This window comes from Neophocaena asiaeorientalis, unplaced genomic scaffold (assembly GCF_003031525.2).
Source record: "Neophocaena asiaeorientalis asiaeorientalis breed wild unplaced genomic scaffold, Neophocaena_asiaeorientalis_V1.1 scaffold78, whole genome shotgun sequence".
Lineage (NCBI taxonomy): Eukaryota > Metazoa > Chordata > Mammalia > Artiodactyla > Phocoenidae > Neophocaena > Neophocaena asiaeorientalis.
Window position 1 is genome coordinate 16954295 of NW_020175018.1, and position 5498 is coordinate 16959792.

A 5498-nucleotide genomic window follows, 5' to 3' on the forward strand; every position below is an offset into this window, starting at 1 on the left:
TTAGGACAGGTTCTGTTTTCTGGTCCCTTCGCTGACTGTGTGGCCTTGAAGTTCTTTCTGGTTTTGTTTGATTTTTCTAACAGTTCAGAGATCTTCACCGGAGGCTTGTGGTGTCTCACTGCTACTCAGGGTGCTAGGGCTGGTGGGGGTGGAGCCCGGGCAGCGGGAGGGGCAGGTTGAAAGCAAGATACGAAGACTGTCCGTCTTTCCATCCCTACCAGCCTCCATGCCCCTGACCCAGACGTATCTCGGGGTGAACTGGGGTTTCGTTTCCTGTCTAAAAAGTGCCAGAAGTTGGACAGGAGAAAAAAGTCAGAGGCTTTTTCCTGCAGGAATGAGAAGGGGGCTATTTCTAGCCTTATCCGCCTAGGGAATTTTGAAAGCCATGAAAACATAGGATTCATGCTTCAGAGAACTGTTTAATAAACACTGTCTTCTCACTATGAGTCATACTCTTTCATTACCAAAAGTTTGGGAAAAGACATCTAATTAATAACCTAATGAGCCACAAAAAGGGATGCACAGATGTTACTATGGTCATCAGCAGTCCTGTTACTAGAAGCTCCTACACGGCCAGTGTTTTTATTTTTTTAAATTTTATTTATTTATTTATCTAGTTTTGGCTGCGTTGGGTGTGGGCTTTCTCTAGTTGCGGCGAGCAGGGGCTACTCTTCCTTGCGGTGCGCGTGCTTCTCGTTGTGGTGGCTTCTCTTTGTTGCAGAGCACGGGCTCTAGGCACGTGGGCTCAGTAGTTGCGGCGCACGGGCTTAGTTGCTCTGCGGCGTGTGGGATCTTCCCGGACCAGGGCTCAAACCCGTGTCCCCTGCATTGGCAGCCGGATACCTGACCACTGCGCCACCAGGGAAGTCCCTTCCCACAGTTCGTAAATAGTGCTGTGATGAACATCTTTGCTGATGTGTCCTTGGAAGCCGGCTGAGTTTTCCTCAGGGTAAATTCCTAGAAGAGACCTCGCCTGGGCTGAGGACTGGTATGCGTTTTGGCCAAAATGCCCTCCAGAAATGCCCAGCTGACATACCGTCTACCCACTGAGTGGGGAGCACGGCTGGACTGTATCCTTGCATTCGCGTCTGGCAATCTCACAGGTAAAACAAGTCTTTTCCACTTTGATTTTAATTTCTTTGCCTGGTGGTGGTGTAGAACATCTTTTTATTTTACTATTGGCCATTTGGAAAATTGCCTGTACGTGTTCTGTGAGCATTTAAAATTTTTCTCTTGGGCCGTGTGTCTTTTTCTTTTTCCAGAGCTTCTTGCATTAAGGATTTAGCGCATCTCCAGTGATACTCGTTTATTTTTCAGTTTGTCATTTTTCTTTTAACTTTGGATTTAGCTTTTGGTTTGTTTTGTTGGCCATGCACGAGTTTTCAATTTGTGTAACCAAATCTGTGAAGTTTCCTTTATGGCTTCCGGCTTGGCGGTAAGGGCCAGGGCAGCTTTTACCATGCTGAGATTTTGTGGCTAAATTTACAAATAAGAACAATTGAAGCCATGGAGGGGCATGAATTACAGATTCCTGTGGAAATCAGAAATCCAAGGGTGTGACGGGGAATAAGCAGATTCTGGAAAGGGAAAGGCTTTTTTTTTTTTTTTTGGCGGTACGCGGGCCTCTCACTGTTGTGGCCTCTCCCGTTGCGGAGCACAGGCTCAGCGGCCATGGCTCACGGGCCCAGCCGCTCCGTGGCACGTGGGATCTTCCCGGACCGGGGCACGAACCCGCGTCCCTTGCATCGGCAGGCGGACTCCCAACCACTGCGCCACTAGGGAAGCCCGGGGAAGGCTTTCTTCATTCCTTGTTGAAGCCGCCCACCTTCAGATACCTATGTATACACACACACTCGTGCACACACACACACACATGCACGTACACACACATTTATACTGTAACTTTGAGGAAGCTGTATCTCCTGCATGTTGTAAGATCTTCATCGGAGGAACAAGAAGGACATCTATTTTTATCAAAACTTTCCTGTTGTAAGAGGTGCTGACTTTGGCGTTTAGTTTTCTCCCAATCAGGCTCCTCACGGTGCAAGTTCCGGGTCTCCTAGGATCTGCCCACAGGCTGCCTTCTCCCTGTTCTGACCACCATGAAGTGGGCTCCCTTTTCCAAGGCAGGGGTCACCCTGGCATCTTTGCTCAGCCCAGGCCTGACTCTTCTAGAATGACAGTCAGTAGCTCTGCTGTCTCCCGGATGGGTGAGCGCTGGCAGCAGGGACCAGGGCCGTGGGTGGGCTTCCAGTCAGGCTCTGGGGCCCTGTGCAGTCACTGCTCCCCTCTGGCCCTCTCTTTGCCCTTCTGTCGAGGGAACAGGGAATCCTTAGGGACTTTCTCAGTTACTCTCCACACGGAGCAGAGGACCCCCAGGAAGACAGCCAGGACCGCAGGGCCGGAGTCAGTGTGAGCGACAGAAGCCAGAGGCTCCTCGATTTGTGTCTGTTTTCCCTAAAAGAGTTAAGGGTGCTCTCATAATGAAAGAAACTCCAATGAAAGGAGGCGCCACTTCCTCCCCCCCAGCCCCCCGCCACTCATGGTCCCTAGGGGGCACACGGGCGATGCAGGCACCCCCAAACCAGTTGATGGGAGGATGAAGGACTGCATCCCCACCAGCGTCTGTGAAGTGTGAAGTCCGCCGACCCCGCTTCGAGGACTCTGTCCCGAGGTTATGGTCACACCGTTCACGCAGGCAGATCTCCACAAAGACGATTCTTCACTTAGCAAAGCAAACCCCACCTACACGGCTGTTCGGAGGGGCGGCGACACTGACCATCTGTGCCCGGAGCCTCTGCTGGAGAGAATGAGGTGGGTCCACATAAAGCCTTGGCTGGGCTGATCTCACCGGTGGCCGTGGGGTGTCCTGCCTGGCAGAACGGATGACAGAGTGGTATTTTCCCCCGGGACTTGCCAGCCACCGTTAGCAGTGAGACTTCCTCTGTGGAGTGGCCCCGCGTGAGGGCTGGCCGGGAGATGCTGCATTTTTCTGCTGGCTTCTTTATACGGTTTCAACTTGAAAATAATGAGCATTGTTTTCATATATAAAAAAAATCACCTCATGTAAAGTATGGAATGGAAATGTATGAAAGTTCATGTGTGTAAGTGTAGACAGACAGACAGACACACACACACCACCCAGACCAGGTCCAAATAACTCCGCCCACTCGATTCAGTCTTTGGAAATTCTATTTCTGCAAAACCATTTTTTTTTTTTTTTTTTTTTGCGGTATGCGGGCCTCTCACTGCTGGGGCCCGTCCCGTTGCGGGGCACAGGCTCCGGACGCGCAGGCTCAGCGGCCATGGCTCACGGGCCCAGCCGCTCCGCGGCATGTGGGATCTTCCCGGACCGGGGCACGAACCCGCGTCCCCTGCATCGGCAGGCGGACTCTCAACCCCTGCGCCACCAGGGAAGCCCTGCAAAACCGTTTTTTAAAATCTCTCGCCTGATGAGATTGGGATTGACATATACACGCTACTATGTATAAAATGGGTTACTAATGAGAACCTACTGTAGAGCACAGGAAACTCTCCTCAGTGCTCTGTGGTGACCTAAATGGGAAGGAAGTCCAAAGAGGAGGGGATAGATGTACACATGTAGCTGATTCACTTCGCTGTACAGCAGAAACTAACACAACATTGTAAAGCGACTATACTCCCATAAAAATTAATTAAAAATATCTCTCACCTCAGAAACGACCTTTATTCAGTTTATTTCTTGAGTGTCAGGTTCTTAGAATTTTCCTGACATGAATTTCACTCAGTTTATTATTTACCATTTCAGGGGCCAACTTGACTTTAAAATCGTCTGTTTATAAGGCAGCTAAACTAAGACAGAAAATAATCCCCTTGAGACGAAATTTTTCAGGAGGGCCCAGAGTCCGTCATAAACGGGGAATGAAGTTGCATTACCTCCGATTTACTCATGCAAGGGCAGGATATCTTCCAGCTCAAGATTTGAGAGAAAGATGATTATCTCTCTCTGATTCTTGGCAGAAAATAAATTGGACGAAGGCCCTCATTCTTATCAGGCAATTTTGGGAAGTTTGCGCCCGTCCTCTCCTCGGAGGGCCTGTGGGTAACTGGGGCGGCACTGGGAGGTGGCCAGACTGGGGGCTGAGGCCCCCAGGTTTGGGGAACCCTTTAGAGGCAGGAAAACGTACTGAGCAAAGGCAAAGCGACAAAGGCCGGCAGAAGTCGGATGTCTTGGACCCAGACGCTCTGGGACAGGAGCCCCCCTCAGGTCAGTCCATGCAGACATGAGAAGGAGAAGCGTGTGCAGGGCTCAGGCTGGAGCATCCTTGGACACAGGACTGGGCGAGGGGAGGTCGCCACAATGTGGGTGCAGTGGAGGCCGAGACTGAGATGACGCCCTCAGATCGTCCCACTGAGGAAAGTGGCCGGGCCGTTACACCCCCTGCACAGAGGCCACTGGACGTGGGTGGCCCCCGGGAAGGAGAGGACCTCAGTCAGGAGTGTGGCCAGTGCAGACCCCACTCCTGGCGCCTCCGCCCTGAAGGGGTCTGGGCAGCTGCCCTGTGTCCACTGCAAACCTCCAGGACTTTATTCCTTTGGAAACAGCTACTCGAATTCTGTACTTGAGAAATGCCACTCTTTCTATCCATATTTCAGGCAGAGTTAGTTAGCTCGTTACATCTGTAGGAGTTTTACCCCAACCACATTCAGTGGAAGAGGCTGCTGAAAATTTGTCCAGAAATGATAAGATTATAAGACTTAGATATGAAAATCTGCATCGAATGTTAACAATCAGGAAACAATCAGGATGGAAATGATGGCAAATGTGGCGAAGGAAACCAGTTCTGGCGGAACTTGTCATGAGGACGCTTCCGTGCTCCTGGGGAATGAATTGGCACAGAGTAAAAACGAGAGTTCACACTTCAGTCTCAAAAATGTCCCCAAATCTGTAAAAATGATTCTATTTCGGTTTTCTTTTGGCAGAAAGAAAAGGAACCTACTGCACGTTCTCTGAGTTTTGGAAAGGCAATATGGAAAATTCAAACTTTTTTGAATACAAAGCTCCTTCTATCCTGAATCATGTATTCGCTTCCTAGGACGTGGGCTGGGGAAGGGTCTCCTCAGATTGATAAAGGGTCCTGGGTTCTCTGTGTACCAGTTAGTTCGGTGCCATTAGAGGAAAGTCGGGCTGCGTGGAGAGCTGGGCCTTCCCCTGTGTCCCATCCCCTCTCTCCATCCTAGAAGGCACTGTCTGCTTTCACACTAAAGCCAGTTTCAGAAACATTCCCCTCCATGACACTTTCCGTATTCCATCTTGGAAGTATCTCGCTCTGCCACATAATTGGAAAAACGTCAGGGACTTGCAGACCCGGGAAGGGACATGAGGCCTGCACTGGCGGATGGAGACCCACTGGGAGGGGGCACGGGTGGGGTGACTGCCTTTGGGCAGACACCCAGCTCCGTCCTAGTCGGGGGGCTCCAGTAGGCTGGCTCTCAGGCTGAGCACAGAGGCGTCGGAG